The sequence below is a fragment of the Heterodontus francisci genome, chromosome 11 (assembly GCF_036365525.1).
Source record: "Heterodontus francisci isolate sHetFra1 chromosome 11, sHetFra1.hap1, whole genome shotgun sequence".
In the NCBI taxonomy this organism is placed as follows: Eukaryota; Metazoa; Chordata; class Chondrichthyes; order Heterodontiformes; family Heterodontidae; genus Heterodontus; species Heterodontus francisci.
Window position 1 is genome coordinate 41,830,298 of NC_090381.1, and position 25,207 is coordinate 41,855,504.

A 25,207-nucleotide genomic window follows, 5' to 3' on the forward strand; every position below is an offset into this window, starting at 1 on the left:
CAGGTTATATCTGGCAAAATTGCAAGCGCATCTGGAAGCCGGTTCAACCTGCCAAACTCCACATTTAACTCTCGTGCATTAGGTTAGTTCTGCACAACCTGCTTGGGAGAGGCAGGCTGCCTATTAACATATGCTAATTGCTCAATTGGAATGATATTTCAGCACTGTTTTAAACCTAACACCACATCCACTGCTTTCCGAGGCTTCCAGAAACTAGACATTGAAAACAAGGCGAGATCACAACAGCTGATTAAAGCTTATGGAAATATTGCGATAAATACTCAGTACTCACAGCTGCTTTTTTACCTGCTAGTGGGAAAGGACTTGTTCACAGTACTTTTGACTGAGTTTATTTTCTACACTTTGAATCACATCAGACTGGCTGGCACCTTGGCTAGCTTAGATTGGACCTTTGATATGGAACAATATGACCTGCACCAGCAGCACTAGCAGCAGCCAGCTTATGAGAGATCTGCAGTTGGACAGCAGAAAGAGATGCAGCAGAGAGCTGAGCAGCAGAGGAGTGCAGCTTTGAGGAGGCACAGGGGGCTGAATTTAATGGACCCCCACCCCCACCCCAGAGATGGTCTAGGAGACGGGGGTACCCATAGGATTGAGATGGAAGGCAAGGGGCAGAGTGCCCATAGCACCAGGATTAAGTCAGGGGCAAGAAAGGCCAAAGACGGCCTTCCTGCTCAGAGGCCAATTGAGGTCCTTGAGTGGCCAGTCAGCCGTGGGGGGAGGGCTACCTGATAAAATGAGGCAGTCTCCCTCTGGGCTCAGGTGGGGCTTCCTCTGTGGGAAATCTGCGGAGGAAGCCTCCAGCAGCAAAGGCCACCTCTCCAGTAACACCTCCCTCCATGCCCTCATCGCCCACCATCCCCCCACCCCCCACCCACACCGGGGCCTGACTGGCCCTGGCGACCCCCCCTCACTTGCCTCTGGTGGGGGGGCTCCAGCATTGGGCCTGCTCCCAGGCCTCCTGTAGTACCGGCAGTAACCACTAATCCCAGTGGCACACCGTTACTACTGAGCTGCCGGCTCTCTGGTTGGCTGGCATCTCTTTGAGTCCCTAAAAGGGACAGGAATCTCAGTGCCGGCCCTTAAGTGCCTGAGCACCGTTGAATCGTGTCAGACTGCCAATAATGTGAACTTTGCCTGTGATGACACTAGTCAGAATGAGCAGGTGCTCAGGTTTGCATCTCTGGCTGGCTTCTCACGGGTGCAGGACATCATCGACTGGACAGGTGGCAATCCGGACATCCCAGACCAACCAGAACTATTCACCAACAGCAAGGGCTTCCTCTCCATCAATGTGCAGCTGGTGCGCAACCACAAAAAAATGTTTCTGCAGGTGTGTGCAAGAGCCCCTGGGAGCTGCCGCGAGGCTTTCATCCTTCAACAGTCCAAGCTCCCTGACATTTTTGAACCTGCAAGTATACTTAAGTGGTGGTTGTTAAAAATTAACTGTGCTGAAATATAGATCTAGAACAGAAGTCTGTGGCATTTATGTTAAACTTGGCTGATGACATCCATCAGAATGCCAACTAGTGAAACGTAATTGCAGTAAAACCAATGCCATATGAACATCAGAAGTGTAATTGAACAAGCCATTGGCATGCTGAAGATGCACTTCAGGTACCTCGACGGATCTGGAGGCGCCCTTCAGTACGCACCAACCGCCATGTCCAAAATGGTTGTGGTGTGCTGAACTCTATACAGCATTGCACAGCACCGAGGTTTAGACTTAAAGCAGGAACAAGGTGGAGAATACAGATTGTCTGTGAACGATTCCAAGGTGAAGGAGGAGGATATGGAGAAAGAAGCTGATGGTGCCATGGCAGCATCAGCTGCTCACATTGCTGCCGGAGATGCCCTTATTTCACTCAGGTTGCACCAGTGGACCACTGTCAGAAGCACATGCAATGGTCATTTTTAACATTTCCACCAACATTGGGCGGCACAGTGGCGCAGTGGTTAGCACCGCAGCCTCACAGCTCCAGTGACCCAGGTTCAATTCTGGGTACTGCCTGTGTGGAGTTTGCAAGTTCTCCCTGTGTCTGCGTGGGTTTTCTCCGGGTGCTCCGGTTTCCTCCCACAAGCCAAAAGACTTGCAGGTTGGTAGGTAAATTGGCCATTATAAATTGCCACTAGTATAGGTAGGTGGTAGGGAAATGTAGGGACAGGTGGGGATGTGGTAGAAATATGGGATTAGTGTAGGATTAGTATAAATGGGTGGTTGATGGTCGGCACAGACTCGGTGGGCTGAAGGGCCTGTTTCAGTGCTGTATCTCTAAACTAAATTGCTACTGACACAAAGCAGTCCTTCAAATAACCAAGCACCCCTTGCACATCCCCCCTCTTTGTTCCCCGTAAATCCAGGTCTTCCCATTCATCATTGAGCAAGTTAAAAGGCAACTTACCACCCAGCAACCAAGATTGGGAAAGTAGTGCAAACGAATAAGATTTATGTGATTCTGCTAAACAGCATAATGTTATGTCACGCACATATTTGCATACCCTTGTGCAACTACAAAGCTTTACTCTTCCTTTCCTGCTGTTCCTACATGGTGCGACCATTGTGGTTTCAGCACAGGTAGAGGCGGGCTGCTCAAATCCCTGATCTGCCTGCTCAGATACTCTTGGTCGACGACCTCTGGGTTTTGGAGCCTGTGAAACCTTGCCATAAACATGTTCCATGTGCACCCGTGCTGGGACAGACTCAGCCATTGGGAAAGAGGCTACATTGCAGGGTACTGACTGAGGTGGTGGGGGAGAAATTGTGTGAGAAGTGGAGGCCCTTTGAGTTGGAGTTCCATTTCCATGTCCCCTTTCACCATCATTCCTCTCATGGCCCAGCCGCAGTTCACTGCTACCATGTGGCAGAGAGCACTTTGTTGAAGATCAGTGAGACACTGTAAGGTCAAGGCTAAGGTAACTGTTATCCTATTTAAGGCAACTTACCTGTTGGCATCCAGAATGGGCATGGCCGTGGTCAAGGCATGCATAGACTCATTACTCATTTGATTGTTGCACTCTAGCCACAGACAAATCCGCTGTCACAATGCCTTGCGACATCACCCCACTGAGGCGGACTCCTCCATTCTCTCTGCAGTTGTGGTCAGTATGATTGGAAGCCTGTCAATAGGTTGCACATTCACTGCTGCAGCTCAATGATTCGCTTTTTCATTGATGGTCCCCGGGGTACAGCATCTGTATCCAGCTGGGCAGAGCTTGGAGAAGGTTGATCAATTTGGGCGGCACAGTGGCGCAGTGATTAGCACCCCAGCCTCACAGCTCCAGGGACCCGGGTTCGATTCTGGGTACTGCCTGTGTGGAGTTTGCAAGTTCTCCCTGTGGGTTTTCGCCAGGTGCTCCGGTTTCCTCCCACAGCCAAAGACTTGCAGGTGATAGGTAAATTGGCCGTTGTAAATTTCCCCTAGTGTAGGTAGGTGGTAGTGAATATGGGATTACTGTAGGGTTAGTATAAATGGGTGGTTGTTGGTTGGCACAGACTCGGTGGGCCGAAGGGCCTGTTTCAGTGCTGTATCTCTAAATAAAATAAATAAAAATAAAACTACCAACTGGACCCACCAAAGTGTAAGTATCTGAGCTGGTGCATGGTCTGCATGAGTCCTGTGCTGGTGCACCGTCAGAAGTAATCAGCTCCTCTGAGGTCTCATCATGCACAGTCCATGGACTAATGTCGCACATGTGAAGGCCCTGATGGTGAGAAAAGATATGCATTAGTACTGGCAACTGTTACAAAAGTGCTTCCACGTTTTGTTAAATATAGTTTTTGAGGATTCATTTTTGAAAGATTGAAGAAATGTTAAAATTTGGGGTCATCAAAGGGGGTCATGTAAAGGACACTTGATTTTGAAAACAGTCCCTGGAAATGTTTTTTAAAAGGGGTACTGAGAGGTTTTGTGAGCAAAACAAGTCTTTCCAGGAAACCACTTGACTTCCAACAACAATAACAACAAGCCTTTCTGGAAAACCATCTGACTTCCAGCTCAGAGAATTTTGGACACCTGGAGAAATTGTTTACAAAGAAGTGACAGATCAAGATTGATGGAGGTCAAAATGTTGACCTCCTGTTGTCGGTTTCACTTTTGAATTGTTTTGAGTTGGGGTTGAACTGTATAAAAAGGGAAAAAGTTTAAATATATGTTGTGACCCATGGTGAAGTGGAACTAGAATAAACAGTGCATTCCTCCTGCCTCGGTCATATCACAAGGTAAGAATGTTGCAACTTATCATTATGAAGATGATCATATGTCATTCACTGCTGAAAACAAGTCAACATGACTGAGCAGTGTCTGACATGTGGGTTGATATTTAATTCTGTCACCAGGTAGCCAGTAAGTCTCCATCTCCCCATCTCCAATGGCCAGGATGCTGAAATGCCTGATCTCCAGCGTTTCCTTCTCTGCAGCTTAGCTGGGAAAGCTTTGGCGGATGACCTCTGGTTTTCTTCCTCTCCCTTGTGTTCTGTGTTCTCTTCTCCTGTAATGGGGAAAGAACAGACCTATGATTGAATGTGATGGGAAGTGTTTACATGATGGATGCAGTGTATTTGGTGAGGGTAACTATCAGGGAGAGGTAGGAAATTACATAACAATAAGGATAAGTAGTAGTGGTGGATGGATAGATGGAGATGTGAGGAAGTGCATTGAAAGAGAAGGATGGGTCCATCTGCGGGGTAAGTGAGTGCGATGTGATGGAGTAGCCCTGACAAGGAAGAGTAAGGTGGTGGAGTGATGCACTGAGCAGGATGCAGGATGCAGGTGAATGTGCAACTGTACTTACCTTTTATGACCAAGTTAACTGACCTCCTGGGCTACCTCCAGCCATGCCTCTTTGTGGCAGCGGCAGGTTTCTTTCACCATTGCAGGGGAAGATTGTCTTTCTCCGGCTCCTCACAGCCCCCAACAGTACTTCAAGAGAGGCATCATTGAAGCGGGGCATAACCTTTGAGCGTCTTTATCAAAGTTCTTCCTCTTTCTCTTCCAACTCCAAACTCATCCAAATTCTATCTTTGGATTCGCCCTTTAAATGCTGGAGTTGAGTTTGCACCATATGGGTCCACACCACACCCAGTGCCGCACAATCAAAGGCAAACGCAGGAGTAAAATGAAAATTAGGTGGCTGCATTAAAATGCCACGAACAAAAACTTTAAACTTACTTCTAAGTTTCCCATGTAATATTAGGCCACCCCTGCTCCCAACACACCTCCAAGTTGATATTGGGTCTTAACTTTTCAGCCAGCCTCATCTCAAATTAGGTTCAGTTGGTAGCACACTCGCCTCTGAATCATTAGGTCGTGTCAGAAGTGCTGCCTTTTGAATGAGATGTTAAACTGAGGCTCCGTCTGCCCTATCAGGTGGGTATAAAAGATCCTGTAGCACTATTTTGAAGAAGAGCAGTGAAGTTCTCCCAGTTTCCTGGGCAATATATAACCTTCAACCAACATCACTAAAAACAGGTTATCTGGTCATAACACCTTTTGTATACAAATTTCCTGCCTCATTACCTAAATGGCACTTTGAAAAAGTGCTTCATTTGTTGTAAAGCACTTTGGGATGTCCTGAGGTTGTGAAAGGTGATATAGATATATATGTATAGAAATATATATATATGCAAGTTCTTTAATTCTTTAAACTATACCTTTTTCTCAAAAATGTTGACTTTTAAGCTTACAACTCGTTGCAGGTGAATGCTCTGATTAACATTGCATATCTTCTGTGCACACTTCCTGTGGTATTATAACTGACCGACGCTGTCAGTTTGTGCAAGTTAATCACGAGAAGCAGCTTTGTATGTAATGTCCTAGTCCTGATGTGGTTTAAGTTGACTGAGCTGGTTATAATAAAAATAAAATAATTTGTTATTTTGGAAATTATCCACTTATCAATGAAGATCTATCACACTAACTATTTTACATTATTCTTTGCAATGCACTTAGGAGGGGCTGGGTTGTAACTCTGAGACACAATTGAAGGTTTTTGATGATGGCATAAATACTGACAACAAAACTATGTTTAGCAAACCATGAAGCACAGTTATAGCCTTCAGCTCTCTGCAACCCAATTTATTTCCTTTGTACTTATGGTACAGTAGTGCAGTAGTTATGTAACTGGACTAATAATCCAGAGAAAGAGAGTTAATACCCCACCGTGGCAGTTTGAGAATTTGAACTCATTTTTAAAAATCTGGCAGTAAAAAGCAAGTATCAGTAAAAGTTGTCGCAATGTTGTAAAAAGTCAACTGATTCACTCATGTCCTTTAGATAAAGAAATTTTCCTTCCTTACCCAGTCTGGCCAATATGTGGTTGGGGAGAAATTAGTTTCTGTAGCAATTGTGTTTTAGGCGCCACGCAGCCTCCTAATGCTCAGAAATGGTGTCCAAGATGCACGCGCACACTTCCGACAAGAATAGCTGGCACTGAGTGTCAGGCTTGCAAAGGTGATGAGTGTGTGAGGGCAAGGTAAAGCTTATGACTTTTAGGTTGAGCACTGATTGATAGAGATTGGTGGTGGGTGGGAAATGAGGATGTGGAGAATTGAACATTGGATGGGGCAAGTGCTGCAGTTGATAGGATGTATCATTTGAAGATGAACTCATTCACCTTGACATCTCGGGCAGAATTTTGCCACCCCAGGGTGGCAGGAGTGGAGGCAGGGGAGCCAAGAAAGTAGCGAGAAGCTGCATCGGGACAGTTCCTCGATGCATTCCTGCTCTTGGGGGCAGGCAGCAATGCAGATTGGCTGCCCACTGCAATGCAACCAGTAAATAGCTCCATTTAGGGGCCATTTAAAGTAATCGCCAGTGGAGGGGCCCCCTGCTGCATGCAGAGATCATCAGCTTAATGGAGGTGTCCTCCATGTGGCAATCTGGGGGGGTCCAACCCCCAGTGTGGGGGCCACTGGCAGCAAAGGCCGCTCCAATCAGAGGGGCCTGCCAGTTTGGCCCCTCTAAAAAATGTAATTATTTTCACCTCTGTGACGGCACGTCCATTTTGAGGCACATTGTGTTCTCCTACCTGCCTCAGCAGTGCCCACCTCTCTCGGTGGCACTGCCGAGGCTCTAAAGCTGCCAGTCCTGCAAATGAACTGGCAGCATCAGGAGTCCCCTGCCACCCAATTACAATTTTCTGATACAACCTGCAGCAGTTTTTGAATGCCTACAACAACTTGTATTTATATAGCACTTTTTACATACCAAAATATGCCAAAGCACTTCACAGGGTCATTATAAAACAAGACAAGACATTGAACCACATGAGTAGATGACCAAAGCTTCGCCAAAGAGGTAGGTTTTAAGGAACATCTTAAAGGAAGAAAGTGATGTAGAGAGAGACAGAAAGGTTTATGGAGGAAATTCCCGAGCTTAGGGCCCAGGCAGCTGAAGGCATGGCCACCAATGGTGGAGCAATTAAAATCAGGAATGCTAAAGAGGCCAGAATTGGAGGAGCACAGATATCTTGTAGGGTTGTGGGGCTGGAGGAGATTATAGAGATAGGGAGGGACCAGGCAATGGAGGAATTTGAGAGGATGAGAATTTTAAAATCAAGACATTGCCTAATCAGAGCCAATGTGAGTCAGTGAGCACAGGGTTGATAGGCGAATGGAACCTGTGTGAGTCAAGACATGACCTAATGAGTAGTCCTTAAAGGGACTGCTGGAGATCACTCAAAATTATTCCAATAAATTTTTATCATTTATCTTTGGTGGACCAAGATGAACGGAAATGCCCTCCTGAGCCCCCAAAAATCATCAGCTTGTAATATCCTTGGTATTGTTAGACTAATACAGAATACCTAATACGTCTGATGACGTAAAAGAAACAATAGCTTTATTGAAACACATCTTACTGCTCAGACTTACATCTTCCAAGATGCTGTATGAGAGACCAAACCATGTGGTATTACATCACTTCCTGTGATGAGGTATACAGTATTATTAGCATATTAACCAATTAGAATTAACCCATTAACAACCCAATATCCAATCTAACACGTTATACTACATCTCCGCCCAAGTCTCTGATTCACATTTCTATATTGTGAAGATCAAATAATCCACAACTTTAAACTCTGGTTTATTGCAGCTCTTAATAAAATGTTTTCTTTTCTTAGGTGCTCTTCTTTTCTCCATTCTTCTTATATGGACTATCACTGTGATTTCACAAGTCTACCTGAACGGGTTCTCTTCTCCTTTGGAGGGGATTGAGGTTTTGAGTCTTGTGAGTGGTTCCTCAGACACTGCTGGGCAGGAGGGGAATTGGTAGATGTCTCAGGTTCACCAGTCAGGTTGTCATCTGGATTGGTGGATGAATGCAACATCTCTGGTCGGTTAGATTTGGTAGATGACTGATTTCCCCAAATAAGGAGACTGCTTTCGTATGGTCACCAGTGCTTGTCTGTTCCATCTCAGCATATCATGCTCTTTTTGGATGACAGTAGGACCATGGATTTGGTGTCTGTTCAACCACTTATCTAGCGAGCTTGGTCTCCGATCCAAACAGGCTCTCCTGGCAGGTTTCATGCCTTATGACATTTGTCATAGTTCCACATCTGGTAGGAATGATCTTTGTCCTCTTTCTCTCTCACTTGATTGAAGTCATCAAATCGTACTTACGGCATGAGTGTGTGTGTGAGAGTAGGGAAGTGTGTTCTCAGTCTACTTCCCATTAGGAGTTTACATGGTGCTGGACCATTTTGGAGTGGAGTTCAAACCAGACAAACTGTTATAGACACTTATTTGGGTCCAAAGAATTGAAATAGTTTTCCCTCAAAGAAAGAAAACTAACAGAGAATATTACCATCTTTTGAAAAGCCTATTTTTTAAATAATTATGACTAAGTCATAAATATCCCAGATATTATAAGGGTCTGGGGAACTCTCTTCAATACATATCTCTCCACTTAAAGAGACACAGAGGCGCGGGGGTGGGGTGGGAGGGGGGTTCTTGTAGTTGTATACAGAATGCTACATGAGACAATTTATTAACTATTATATATTTATTAAAGATTTTAACATGCAATACACTTTTAAAGGAACAAGTATACTACAATATCAAAGATTACTAAAAGATGTAAAACATAATTTTCTTTCTAAAATAGAATCCAAAAGTGCAACCTTGACAATGTTACAGCAAAATATCTTAGAATATGCATCAAAATTCGAAGTAAACTGTTACCTTAAATTCCCTGAGTAAACCTCCTGCCTAACAAGGTAAAACACGCTCAGTTAAGAGCAGGATTCTCTTGTCATGCAGTCAGCTGTTCTTACCATAGGTTGAGAAATATTGGTGAGGAATTTCAATACTCCTGATTTTCTGATTCAAAACTCTCACGTTTATACTAGCTCATCTTTTGGAATGTAGGTGTTACCTTTCTGTGCGTGTTTTCTCCACTTTCGTTATCCAATTATGGTAATATGATTACTTATTCCCAATTATGGTAATATCATTAGCTACTTATTCCCAATTAATTATCTGCTGAGAATTCCCTTCTCACGAAGTTGTGAGCTTTTAACTGGTCAAAATGATTGTAGTGTTTTATAGTAACTCTAAGACTTAACTTTATAAATGTGTTTTATACTTAAAAGATTTTTAATTATATTTGTGCAGTAACTGGTTTTGGGTTAAATTGGGTTTACATTGCATCTGCTTTTTGTAGGTAACATTCCATTTTGTGATTGATCATCTGTGATGATTCTTTGATGGTACCTTGTACCATCTCTTTAAGTCAGTCTGTCTATATCATTAACATTATCAACTAATTAGGATTATAGTTATAAGTAGGAAACATGTATAGCCTCTCTCATTTAACTTAAATGGCGTTTCTGGTACATTGTATGGGCGGCGCAGTGGTTAGCACCGCAGCCTCATAGCTCCAGGGACCTGGGTTCGATTCTGGGTACTGCCTGTGTGGAGTTTGCAACTTCTCCTTGTGTCTGCGTGGGTTTTTGCCGGGTGCTCCAGTTTCCTCCCACATCCAAAGACTTGCAGGTGATAGGTAAATTGGCCGTTGTAAATTGCCCCTAGTGTAGGGAGGTGATAGGGAATATGGGATTACTGTAGGGTTAGTATAAATGGGTGGTTGTTGGTCAGCACAGACTCGGTGGGCCGAAGGGCCTGTTTCAGTGCTGTATCTCTAAAATAAAAAAAATAAATAAAAAGTAACAGGGATGTTCATGGATTTTTAACTCTGCCCTTAAAGGGAATTTCAGTGAGTCTTGAAAACGGACCATTTATTCAATCTTTAATTCTAAAAGATATAATGTATTAATTATATCTAAATTCTACCTAATTAAGCCTATTATACCTATGTTTCATCACACCCCCCCCTTGATCAGTGTAAAGGTGAATAGCGAAGATAGGTACTGTTAACCAAGTAATGTCTAAAGTTTAAACATGCAATAGAGTGTTACTACTTATTTTTTTAAAACAGTGCAATAATATAAAATACTGCATCTACAATAATCATAGTTAATGTTCTTACATGGATCATCTAGATTTTCTAAAAATGAATCTATTAATTCGATCACAAATTTCAGAATAATACTATGCGAAGTGTCGATGATCTGAGGTCGCAAAATGTTTAATGAAATGACTGTATCTTGACATGTCGAACATCAGTCTTCAATCAATGAAACAATGTGATGAGATAGAGAAATCTGATGAAGCAAGGTAGACATGTCTTCGATGAGATGGACAATAAGGCATTCTGCGCTGGTCTGAGATTCTATTTGCAGAACTAGAAAAACGTACAGCAGCAAAAGAGAATAAAAGGAAAAAACCCTGCAAAGAGAATATCACTGAACATAATTTGGAAAAAAAATCACTTAAGAACTAGAATGAGGATAACAATCCCAGTTACAGTGAACACTGGAACTAGGTATGAGAATATACCAAAAGTACATCCAAATACTCCTGTGACAGCATCAGTAAGCCATTCAATGGCAGATTTAGCAGCAGAAGTCAACCCCGGCATTGACTCAACAACCCCTTGACAATAGCCTGTAGCCAGTCTGGAGCTTGCCAATTATTCGTCAATTTAACCTGCGACAGCAGGTTCCCTCAACTGAATAATTGGTAAAGGTAAGAATCAATTCGATGCCCTGTAACTGGCTAAGAACAGTACTAAGCTTACTAAGTTTAACAAGCGTATAAATAACATGAGGAGCATAGGAATTTCTAGATCTAGAGGATTTAATATGCTGGAAAGTGTGACCATAGCAAGTAACATCCTCAGAGGGTGTTATCATCCAAGTGCCAATATCCAGACCACAGTCAGAACACCCGGAGGCTGTAACAACTGCACAGGAGCCATTTTCCAACGAGAAATGTCGCCAATAATCCAGTCGAACAGGAGTAGAGGTAATGGGGCAATTTGCCTTACCTCAACCAGTGCCACAAGGTTTAAATTTTTGCCACGTGTGACAGATAAGGAATCCCTGATCAGTGCATTCGCTCACCTGAATACAATCATACATCGTTGAGGGGGAGTTAAGAGTGGAATTAAACTGCTAATGCAGACGAGCTATCCTATTATACGAATGTATTGTCACTAAGGCCCGAAATGATCCTGAAGACTTAATGAGGCCCAAATTATGGATTTTCCATTACTTATAGCAAATCTCCATTTGTTTTATTAAAAGGACCGTAAGAAGGATATCTAGTCTCCATTTAATAGACTCAGCTAACCAAACAGTATCCCCTAGTATAGTTCTGTCTGTGGGAAGGGAAGTAATATTATGTAGTCTAGCATGCGAGGTAAGTCTAGCCAGGGCTTTTTGCACGCTCTACACTATGAACGAGGCCATCTAAAAAGGAATCCCTATACCATAATCAAGAGACTTGATTAGACCGAAGTTTCAATAGGGACATATGAATAGATGTCATAAGGTTATTAATTCTAATATTTTCATCTGTGGAGAGAAGTTCTTTGTGAATAGTTTTCAACCCAGTGACAAGTGATTTCTGGAATTTAATAAAGTCCACAATCTTTTTGAGGCTGCAGTCTTGATCTTGGTTCCATTGATGTAACATAAGAACCGATTGTGCTAACAGTAGAGAAGACCTTTGGAGTGAGCGAGCGTTCATTAACGTAGAACGCTTCATACGATGTCGGGAACGATCAGCTAATTTGATGAAATCTGCAAAAGATTGATTTAAAGGTACTACCACTCTATAAATATCAGATTGATTTATTGGAAGTAAGGCTCATTGCTGCCACTCAATCTTGAATCGATAAAGTCCTGTTGGTATAAACTAAAATGTGCTTTAGTCTACTTTTAGTCACATTCCAGCCAACATCTTTACACCAGGAATAAAGTGAATAGACTTTAATATCAGGAAATTCTGATGTGTCCTGGATAGAAGTGCCATTCAGAACTTGATTATCTCTATAGTGGGTGGATGTTCCTTCAGAAGCTAACTTGGCGATACAAAGAAGAGCCTTTCCACCATCTTTTCCTTTGTGCCATCGCATTCTTCCAATGTTATAATGAATGGGACCATCACATGCATTATCTCCCCTCACTCGGGTCAAATGCAGTAAAATGTTTGATCTCTGCATCTCTGCAGGAAATCGCATAGTGTGAGGTGTTCAAGTAGTAAGATATTTCTGGCATGTCACATACATTGCTTGCATCCGGAAGACCTTTAGCAAAGAATTTACCAGTACCTTTCAGATGCCAATCTCAAGGCAGGCAAGATGGCACTAGGTGATACTTAAGTAAAAGCAAAATACTGCAGATGCTGGAAATCTGAAATAAAAACAAGAAATGCTGGAAGTACTCAGCAGGTCTGGCAGCATCTGTGGAGAGAGAAGCAGAGTTAACGTTTCAGGTCAGTGACCCTTCATCAGATACTTGTTGTCTGACGAGCTGGGGTGCTTCTTTCTGCAATCATCAGTGAGCATTCAATCAATTTCAGCCATGCCGTCATAAGTCCATGAATTCTTAAAAGATTCAGAGTAGAATTTTGAGGAGCAAAAAATTGTGGAATTATAAAGAAAGCCACCATCCACAGGGAGTAAAACCATAGGTTTATTATGGTGCCAGAGATGAACAGATGAGCTCATTTTAGGAACATACAGATGAATTGGAGAAGTGGAGCCAAATACACCTGATTCTTGAGGTGACTCACAATGATTCCACCCTTATGGGGATATGTTTTTGCAATTGAAAATATCGGGTTGAGGGGAAAGTCAGTGGGTGCGAAATTTGTTGTACGATGTTGTCCAACCCCAACAGTGTGAGGATAAGTTTTCTATTTAGCTCATTCAATAAAGTAGCAATGCCCCACCTGTTCAAAACATTGCTCATTGAGTGTTTTTTCACCTAGGTCACCAGCTGACATCTGAAAAGTCGGATTTTCATAAAGTGGGCTAACCAGTTCATTTTCTTTCCAAATTCACTGAATTTTAAAGAGTCCTAGCCAAAATTGTGGTATCGAATTCAACTTGTGTAGGCTGATAAATAGAACCATGTGCTAACAGAAGTGGTTGAGGCTGAGGTATAGAAATAATACCAAAAGGAAGCGGTACCTTGGACATCATGGATCTGTAATTAGAAATTGTGAGAGAATGATGTCTTCAAGCAACAAGCGTGAAAGCCACAGTAGGATTTTTACTGTTATGGTTGATAGAAAGATCTGAAAACAAATCTTCTGCAATTTGAGTCTGAGTATTAGCACCATATTTAATAATAATCCATAAAATAATAACTAAAGCGACAAACAGAAGAATAATCAAGGCTGACGTAAAACAACAGTACCTCAATTCTTTCTTTACTCGAGAGCAAGTCCCATCACCGAGAGACTTTGATGCTTTGTTCCTTTCCTGCAGTTTCTCCATCTTCTGTTGTTGTGGCTTAACTATCGCTCGTTGCGTCGGGTGTGGTTTCCAGTGAAACCAACCTTTGGGGCGCTGCGAGGTCCTGCGTGGGGAAGGAACAGTTATTGACACAGTTGGTTGTAGTTCAATTAGCGTCTTTTCCGATGTCATCCTCCAGGCTGGGTCCTGAAAGACAGTGTACGACTGCACCTGGTACTGTTCCGCCATTCCTGTACCCTTCAGGACATTTCTTCAGGTTGTCTACAGAGACAATTTTAAGAGATTGCTTGCCATTCGGCTGGTTAACAGATATTTTGACAGTTCTTTCATTAATAACAGAATGTATTTGAACAAGTTTCTTCCACCTAGACGTCGAACCAGGTTTCTGTTCAAACTTTTTCTCCTGAACCCACTCCCCGGTTACAGGTTGCCAAGCTTTGTTAGTTACCTGTTTTTGTCTATTCTTCTCTCTGATCCTCTGATCAATTTCATGAATTTGATTTTGTTATTTCTTGTTTCAAATCTAATTGTTGCTGTCGGGTCAAGGAGTCAGAAAGTGTAGAGGCAATAAAAAAACCATGAGTAAGTGGTGTATGCGTTTCAACACCATACATTAAATAATACGGTGTTCTAGGGAATATTGTCCCTGATGCACACGTGGGCACATTATTTAGTGATAGCTTCACCTCCAGAATGATGGAGGTCCACTTATTCCCTCTGATTCTCAGCAGTTTGGTCAATAGCTTTTTTACTTCCTGGTTTTTACATTCCACAAGTCCTGCTGTGCTGTAACCCAATCCCCCTTTGCACTCAATAGTCTTTGAAAACCTTGGAAACTAAGACTCTGCCTTAATCAGAGTGTAGTACTTTGGGTGCACCAGCTACAGTAATGATGCCACATTGACAAGTGTGGTTTCCGAAACAGTTTTTGTGGGGACCAGCCACCAGAAAGAAGGCATAGAGACAGAGTTATACAGCACAGAAACAGGCCCTTTGGCCCATCGTGTCTGTGCCGGCCATCAAGCACCTACCTATTCTAATCCCATTTTCCAGCACTTGGCCCGTAGCTTTGTATGCTATGGCGTTTCAAGTGCTCATCTAAATACTTCTTAAATGTTGTGAGGGTTCCTGCCTCTACCACCTCTTTAGGTAGTGCATCCCAGATTCCAACCACCCTCTGGGTGAAAAAATGTTTCCTCAAATTCCCTCTAAACCTCCTGCACCTTACCTTAAATCTATGCCCCCTGGTTATTGACCCCTATCTAACCTATCAATGCCCCTCATAATTTTGTATACCTCAATCATATCTCCCCTCAGCCTTCTCTGCTCTAAGGAAAACAACCCTAGCCTTTTCAGTCTCTCTTCATTGCTGAAATGCTCCAGCCCAGGCAACATCCTGGTGAATCTCCTCTGCACCCTCTCCAGTGCAATCACATCCTTCCTATGGTGTGGTGACCAGAACTGTACACAGTACTCCAGCTGTGGCCTAACTAGCATTTTATACAGCTCCATCATAACCTCCTTGCTCTTATATTCTATGCCTCGGCTAATAAAGGCAAGTATCCCATATGCTTTCCTAACCACCTTATCTACCTGTGCTGCTGCCTTCAGTGATCTATGGACAAGTACACCAAGGTCCCTCTGACCCTTTGTACTTCCTAGGTTCCTACCATCCATTGTATATTCCGTTGCCTTGTTAGTCCTCCCAAAATGCATCACCTCACACTTCTCAGGATTAAATTCCATTTGTCACTGCTCTGCCCATCTTACCAGCCCATTTATATCATCCTGTAATCTCAGGCTTTCCTCCTCACTATTTACGACACCACCAATTTTTGTGTCATCTGTGAACTTACTGATCATACCTCCTATATTCACTTCTAAATCATTAATGTACACTACAAACAGCAAGGGTTCCAGCACCAATCCCTGCGGTACACCACTGGTCTTCCACTCGCAAAAACAACCCTCGACCATTACCCTCTGCCTCCTGCCACTAAGCCAATTTTGGATCCAATTTGCCAAATTGCCCTGCATCTCATGGGCTCTTACCATGCAGCCATCAACACAAACAAGAACATGTTTATACCCCATTGATGGGGAAAGTGGTTCAATGAAATCAACAAAAAATTTCTCCATTGATTTATTAGGCTTCACAAGAGCCAACAATGGAGGTTTAATAAGTGATGATTTGTTGGTGAAATTACATGGCTCACAATTTGCCACTTATGTTTTACAGGCATTAAGCATGCCTGGCCACCAATATAAGGGAACCAATTTGCAGAATATTGTTCGAACACCACTATGTGCTTGACCTATACCTTTGTGAGCTTCTTTTACAAGCTGTTCTCATTTGCAACTCGGGAGTACTTCCTGGACACCTTTGGGCAACTTAACCAGTACAATACCGGTCAGGGTCTCCAATTAGAAGTACTTTGCTGGATGTTCTTTTGGATTCTCTTTCGTCGGGTCTAATAGCTGAATCAGTTCCTCATCCTGATTAGCTGCCTGTTCTGCCCCAGTGATTACATTAACTGTGGCAGGCCCCTCTCGAGGGGGTGTCATGCAGACTGAATGTTTTGCCTGTCCATCTGAAGACTGTTGCCCTTTGAATGTACTGAACAAGTGGTATGCCCCAGTACATGAATTACCTGGCATTTTCATTTCTCCTTTCGCAAATGGAGAATATCTTCCCACAATGATTGGTGTTTTATGGGTTTACTTTTGTGATTGGTAAAGCCTGTCTGCTCCCAGAACACTAGGTCTTGGTTGTAAGCCAATTTACAGTAATCACTATCTGTACAAATTAATGCGGGCTTAATGGGGTCTGCCTTTTCTAAAGCATACCGTAATGCTACAGCTTCAGCATATTGTGCTGTCCGTTGATCAAGGGGTATGGATAACAATTCCTCCGGATAGAAAGAATAAGAATCCCGAAAGGTACCTATTACTATCCCCATCCCAACTGAGGATTGTTGGGATATCCCTTTTTTAATCATCATTGATGATCCATCACAGTAAATATCCTGGTGATAATCTGCAAGTGGTTTCAGAGGTACTTGTTTAACTCCCTCCTCGGTATAATCATCTTCCACAACAGGGAGGTGTTCTCAGTCCATGTCTGAGGATAGAAATTTAAAAATGAGTGTAGGATCATTCAAAAAGGAGGCCCATTTGTCGTATCGGATTTGAGTGGCTCTTCTCTCATCTGAGGCCTTCGCAAAACTGATCTCAAGTCTGGTATTTCAGTATAAATTGTAATGGGGTGTATCCCTTGAAGGGGTCGTGCTTTAACAAGACACTGAACGATCATTGTCATGACTCTCCTTTTTGTTGTACCGTCCTTCAACACTGGAAAATTTATAAGAATGAAATTGAACTGGCACAATACGATTTTCATTGTAAAAAACTACAACTGCTACTTTAGGAGATGTTTTCACATGAAGATTAAGCGGGACCTGCAGGTCCCTTTGCTCCAGATCTATAGCCTTCTGTACATTGCAGCACAGTTGTTGCAATTTCAAGTAATCATCTGGAGAAAAAAATGAATGGGCCTTGAGCTGCCTCACCTACTCTAGCACACAGAAGTGCTGAGAGCTCAGCAAAGATTGGTGTAAAAGATCTAGCAAAGTTCAGGAGTCCCAAACTTGCCTGCAAATTTTTCAAGGTTTGGGGACATTGAATTGTGTCTAGTTTCTCTTGATAGGACTGAGTTAATCCCCTACGATTCCCAGTTATACGGAGGAATAAGAAATCTACTTCCTCTCGAATGAACTGACTCTTTTTAATGTTGATCAGGTATCCAGCAGCAGTGAGCTGGGATAAAACTATGTCAACAGCTTGAAAGTGTTTTATTTATTTATTTAGAGATACAGCACAGAAACAGGCCCTTCGGCCCACCGAGTCTGTGCCGACCAACAACCACCCATTTATACTAACCCTACAGTAATCCCATATTCCCTATCACCTACCTACACTAGGGGCAATTTACAATGGCCAATTTACCTATCACCTGCAAGTCTTTGTTCTTGGAGGTCATTATGTGAAACATAAATGTCATCCACGTAAGAGTTAATATTGGGCAGCTCTTTTAAAAGATTGACAACATGAACAGAAAAAAAGAACAGGACTGTTTTGAAATCCCTGGGGTAATCTTGTCCAACAGTATTGAAAGCCATCAGGGGCAGTCATCGCAGTTTTGTGCCAGTCAGATTTTTTAAGTGAGAGAGACCAAGAACCGTTAGCCAAATCAATACAAGATTTAAATTTTTCTCTTTTTATGCCGGAAAGAAGAGCAGTGGAATTCTGCTGCTGAGCAGTGTACAGCACTGAGATTTTATCAAGGGATGTGTAATCGACCACTAATCTCCATCTGCCATCAGGTTTAGGGACACCAAATAATGGTGAATTAGTTCTAGAGGGAATTTTTATTAGGATACCTTGTTCCTCTAAATCCCTAATGGTGTCGACTCGATCTAATTTCCCTTTATGATCCTGAATAGGCCACTGTTTCCTGGGCTTGTGCCAGACTGCATCAAGAGAGTGAGGTTCTATTATCTACCTTGCCACAATGATTTGGATGACGCTGTAAATAAGGGTAGTACTTATTTAGGAGCTGTTCCAAAAGACCCTTATCACCCCCCTCAAGGCAGGTGCAGTCTAGCTCTGCCTGAATATAAATTGGTCAGTCATCCTGGTCCATGGATGCCTCCACAGGCCTGGACGTGATCTTAAGGAAGTATTTAATATCAGGTTGTCCTATAATAAGAGGGCAAACCAAATCAGGTACTAAACCCACCTCCAGGGTGGCCATAATGCCATAGATAGTAAAAGGAATTTCATAAAAGTCAATCAGCTATGTCTTATACTGTGTGAATCCCCCTACTGTTAACTGATAAATCGGGCTCCCCAAATCACTGAGTTTTTATAATTAAAGGATCCATGACGGAGTAATCGGCTCCTGTATCAAAGAATGCCTGTACCTGTTCAGTAGTGGGCAGTGTTGCCAGGGCATAGGGGAATTTGAGAGACCCTGGCTGGTTGCCAGCCCCACTGTGGAGAGTCATATTCTTCCAGGTCCTGACTATCAGCCCTGTCTTGATTTCTGATGACTCTAACTGATGTCCGCTGCTCCCTCTTAGGAGTCTCATGCTTTCCTGATCCCTAAGGTGGTCTATCAGAAGGCTTACAGTCACAATTATTGCCACCTGTAGGGAATCTTTCTGATCTCTGCCCCTGTCAGCCCTGGATCCTCCCCTTACCCTGTGATAGGCACAGCCAGTGTAAAATTCATCCCCACAGGGATCCCAGGAGGGCATGCCAGGAGCAGCACCAGGCATACCTCAAACTGAGGTGTCAACCTGGTGAAGCTACAACCCAGGACTACTTGCACGGCAAACTGCATAAGTGGCATGCGATAGGCAGAGCTAAGCGATCCCGCAACCAACGGTTCAATCTAAGCTCTGCAGTCCTGCCACATCCAGTCGTGAATGGTGGTAGGCATTTAAACAACTAACTGGAGCAGGTAGCTCCACAAATATCCCCATCCTAAATGATGGGGGAGCCCAGCACATCTGTACAAAAGATACCTAGTGTAGGTAGGTGGTAGGGAATATGGGATTACTGTAGGGTTAGTATAAATGGGTGGTTGTTGGTCGGCACAGACTCGGTGGGCTGAAGGGCCTGTTTCAGTGCTGTATCTCTAAAAAAAAATAAGGTTGAAACATTTGCAAAAACTTTCAGCCAGAAGTGCCAAGTTGATGATCCATCTCGGCCTCCTCCTGAAGTCCCCAGCAGTACAGATGCCAGTCTTCAGCCAATTCGATTGACTCCACGTGATATCAAGAAACAAATAAAGGCATGGGAAACTGCAAAGGCTATGGGCTACTCAGCTCCGGAACTCATTACAACCTTGGTTCAAACATGGACAAAAGAGCTGAATTCAAGGAGCCCTAGCATAACTGGAGTCAATGGGAATCAGGGGATAAACTCTCCGTTAGTTGGAGTCACACCTAGTGCAAAGGAAGATGGTTGTGGTTGTTGTTGTTGGAGGTCAATCATCTCAGCTCCAGGACATCACTGCAGGAGTTCCTCAGGGTAGTGTTCTCGGCTCAACCATCTTCAGCTGCTTCATTAATGATCTTCCTTCAATCATAAGGTCAGAAGTGGGGATGTTTGCTGATGATTGCACAATGTTCAGCACCATTCATGACTCCTCAGATATTGAAGCAGTCCGTGTAGAAATGCAGCAAGACACGGACAATATCCAGGCTTGGGCTGAAAAGTGGCAAGTAACATTCGTGCCACACAAATGTTAGGCAAAGACAATCTCCAACAAGAGAGAAGCTGACCATCTCCCCTTGACATTTAATGGCATTACGATCACTGAATCCCCCACTATCAACATCCTGGGGGGTTACCATTGACCAGAAACTGATCTGGAGTAGCGATATAAATACCATGACTACAAGAGCAGGTCAGAGGCTAAGAATCCTGAGGTGAGTAACACACCTCCTGACTCCCCAAAGCCTGTCCACCATCAAAAAGGCACAAGTCAGGAGTGTGATGGAATACTCTTCACTTGCCTAGATGGATGCTGATCCAACAACACTCAAGAAGCTCGACACCATGCAGGACAAAGCAGCCCAGTTGTTTGTCACCCCATCCACCACCTTCAACATTCACTCCCTCCACCACCGACGCACAGTGGCAGCAGTGTGTACTATCTACAAGATGCACTGCAGTAACGCACCAAGGCTCCTTAGACAGTAGCTTCCAAACCGTTGACCTCTATCACCTAGAAGGTCAAGGGCAGCAAATGCATGGTAACACCACCACCACCAACAAGTTCCCCTCCAAGCCACACACCATCCTGACTTGGAACTATATCGCCTTCCCTTCACTGTTGCTGGGTCAAAATCCTGGAACTCCCTTCCTAACAGCACTGTGGGTTTACCTACCCCACATGGCATGCAGTAGTTCAAGAAGGAAGCTCACCACCACCTTCTCAAAGGCAATTAAGGATGGGCAATAAATTCTGGCCTAGCCAGCGACACCCACATCCCATGAATGAATTAAAAAAAGTCCATGGAATTTGACAGTCGGCTGCGAGAATTTGCTTTTGTTGTTGCGTATAAGTCCTGTTTCCTCTAGGCATCGCATCATTGCTCACACTCTAGTGTCATATTCTGCCTGAATGAATCAGGACATCATACATGTGACATATAACTCCATCCACTCTTTCTAGGATGCTTGACATAGTCCTGTGGAAGATTTCTGGCGCTAATGTGATGCCAAAGGTTAGTCTGTTGAAACAAAACCTTCCAAACGAGTAATGAAGGTTGTGAGCAACTTAAACTCTTCATCAAGGGGTAGTTGCCAAAAACCACTACTTGCATCTAACTTCATGAAGATTGAACTCTTTCCCAATTTGGCTAAACTCTCATCCACAGACGACATTGGATGAATTTCGTGTTCAACTGCTTTGTTCAACTGTGTTAGACCGACACAAATTCTGATAGATCCGTTACGTTTTGGCACCTGCATCATCCCTGAGCACCCTCTTGTTGGTTCTGTCATAGGTGAAACAATTCCTGCTCCACCATAGAGTCGATTTCTGTCTTTACTTTTGGCACGAGTGGGTGAGGAACTTTTCTGGGTGTAAAACTGAAAAAAAAACAGTAAAAAAAAACTGAAAAAGTGACGTCACAGGAAAGCTGTGACCTTATTGGCTGGTAGGGAATCTGCACTGAATTTGAAAATAAAACATTGATTAAAATTGATTAAAATCCAAATTAACTAATGAATTAATAAGTAGAGGAGTAACTAAACTGGTGAGAGGAGATTACTGTATTTAGCATTTAATATTTATAGTAGAAATCTAGCGCTAGGAACCATATAGATAATTGTAACTTAATTTAGTAAGGATTTAAAAAGTATTTATTTTAAATGAATTTATTAATTAGTGCTAGAAATGTCAGTTAGAGGGGTAAAGTGCTTCACCTGTGAGATGTGGGAGGTCCGTGACGCTTCCAGCTTTCCGGACAACTATGTCTGCAGGAAGTGTACCCAGTTGCAGCTCCTCACAGACCACATGGATCGGTTGGAGCAGCAATTGGATGCACTTAGGAGCATGCAGGTGGTGGAAAGCATCATAGACAGGAGTTTTAGAGACGTGGTTACACTCGAGGTGCAGGCAGATAGATGTGTGACTGCTAGAAGGGGCAGGCAGTCAGTGCAGGAATCCCCTGTGGCTATCCCCCTCTCTAACAAGTATACTGTCTTGGATACTGTTGAGGGGGATGGCCTATAAGGGGAAAACAACAGCAGCAACCAGAGCAGTGGCACCACAGCTGGCTCTGTTGTTCAGCAGGGAGGGTCAAAGCGCAGAAGAGCAATAGTTATAGGGGACTCTATAGTCAGGAGCACAGATAGGCGCTTCTGTGGACATGAAAGAGACTCCTGGATGGTATGTTGCCTCCCTGGTGCCAGGGTCAAGGATGTCTCTGAACGGGCAGGGGGCATTCTGGAGGGTGAACAGCCAGAGGTTGTGGTACACATTGGTATTAACGACATAGGCAGGAAGAGTGACGAGGTCCAGCAGGGGGAGTTCAGGAAGTTAGGTAGAAAGTTAAAAAACAGGACCTCTAGGGTTGTAATCTCGGGATTATTCCCTTGCCACGTGCCAGTGAGGCTAGAAACAGGAAGATAGTGCAGCTAAACAGGTGGCTGAACAGCTGGGTGAGGAGGGAGGGTTTCAGATATCTGGATCATTGGGATCTCTTCCGGGACAGGAGGGACCTGTTCAAGAAGGACGGGTTGCATCTAAACTGGAGGGGCACAAATATCCTGGCTGCGAGGTTTGCTAGCATCATTAGGGAGGGTTTAAACTAGTGTGGCAGGGGTGTGGGAACCAGAGCAGTAGGTCAGCAGGTGAAATAACTGAGGGGGAACGAGTAAATAAGGCCAGTAAGACTAAGAGGAAGAGCAGGCAGGGAGATGTTACTGAGCACAGCAGGACTGGTGGTCTGAAATGGATTTGTTTCAATGCGAGAAGTATAACAGGTAAGGCAGATGAACCTAGAGCTTGGATTAGTACTTGGAACTATGATGTTGTTGCTATTACAGAGACTTGGTTGAGGGATGGACAGGATTGGCAGCTAAATGTTCTGGGATTTAGAAGCTTCAGGTGGGATAGAGGGGGATGTAAAACGGGTGGGGGAGTTGCATTACTGGTTAAGGAGAATATCACAGCTCTACTGCGGGAGGACACCTCGGAGGGGTCGTGCAGTGAGGCAATACAGGTAGAGCTCAGGTACAGGAAGGGTGCAGTCACAATGTTGGGGGTTTATTACAGGCCTCCCAACAGCCAGCGGGAGATAGAGGAGCAGATATGTAGACAGATTTTGGAAACATGTAAAAGCAACAGGGTTGTAGTGGTGGGTGATTTTAACTTCCTCTATATTGACTGGGACTCACTTAGTTCTAAGGGCTTGGATGGGGCAGAATTTGTAAGGAGCATCCAGGGGGGCTTCTTGAAACAATATGTAGATAATCCAACTAGGGAAGGGACCGTACTGGACCTAGTATTGGGGAATGAGCCCGGCCAGGTGGTCGAAGTTTCAGGAGGGGAGCATTTCAGGAACAGTGACCATAATTCCGTAAGTTTTAAGGTACTTGTGGATAAGGATAAGAGTAGTCCTCGGGTGAAGGTGCTAAATTGGGGGAAGGCTAATTATAACAATATTAGGCAGGAGCTGAAGAATTTAGATTGGGGGCGGCTGTTTGAGGGTAAATCAACATCAGACATGTGGGACTCTTTCAAACATCAGTTGATTGGAATCCAGGACCGGCATGGTCCTGTGAGGAAGAAGGATAAGTTTGACAAGTTTCGGGAACCTTGGATTATGAGGGATATTGTGAGCCTAATCAAAAAGAAAAAGGATGCATTCATAAGGGCTAGAAGGCTGGGAACAGACAAAGCCCTTGAGGAATATAAAGAAAGTAGGAAGGAACTTAAGCAAGGAGTCAGGAGGGCTAAAAGGGGTCATGAAAAGTCATTGGCAAACAGGATTAAGGATAATCCCAAGGCTTTTTCTACGTATATAAGGAGCAAGAGGGTAGCCAGGGAAAGGGTTGGCCCACTCAAGGACAGAGGAGGGAATCTATGCGTGGAGCCAGAGGAAATGGGCGAGGTACTAAATGAGTACTTTGCATCAGTACTCACCAAAGAGAAGGACTTGGTGGATGATGAGTCTAGGGAAGGGAGTGTAGATAGTCTGGGTCATGTCGATATCAAAAAGAAGGAGGTGTTGGGCGTCTTGAATAACATTAAGGTAGATAGGTCCCCAGGGCCCGATGGGATCTACCCCAGAATACTGAGGGAAGCAAGGGAGGAAATTGCTGGGGCCTTGACAGAAATCTTTGTATCCTCATTGGCTACAGGTGAGGTCCCGGAGGCCTAGAGAATAGCCAATGTTGTTCCTTTGTTTAAGAAGGGTAACAAGGATAATCCAGGAAATTATAGACCGGTGAGCCTTGGTAGGGAAATTATTGGGGAGGATTCTTCAGGACAGGATTTACTCCCATTTGGAAACAAATTTTGGAAGGTCTAATACAGGTGGGAAGTATACAGTAAATGGCAGAACCCTCTCTGACAGGCAGAGAGATCTGGGCGTACAGGTCCACAGATCACTGAAAGTGGCAACGCAGGTGGATAAGGTAGTCAAGAAGGCATACGGCATGCTTGCCTTCATCGGTCGGGGCATAGAGTATAAAAATTGGCAAGTCATGTTGCAGCTGTACAGAACTTTAGTTAGGCCATACTTGGAATATTGCGTGCAATTCTGGTCGCCACACTACCAGAAGGATGTGGAGGCTTTGGAGAGGGTACAGAAGAGGTTTACCAGGATGTTGCCTGTTCTGGCGGGTGTTAGCTAGAGGTTGGATAAACTCAGATTGTTTTCACTGGAACGATGGAGGTGGAGGGGCGACATGATAGAGGTTTACAAAGTTATGAGTGGCATGGACAGAGTGGATAGTGAGAAGCTTTTTCCCAGGGTGGAAGAGTCAGTTACTAGAGGACATAGGTTTAAGGTGCAAGGGGCAAAGTTTAGAGGGGATGTGCGAGGCAGGTTTTTTACACGGAGGGTGGTGAGTGCCTGGAACTTGCTGCCGGGAGAGGTGGTGGAAGCAGATACGATAGCGACGTTTAAGAGGCATCTTGACAAATACATGAATAGGATGGGAATAGAGGGATACTGACCCCGGAAGTGCAGAAGGTTTTAGTTTCGACAGGCATCAAGATCGGTGCAGGCTTGGAGGGCCGAATGGCCTGTTCCTGTGCTGTACTGTTCTTT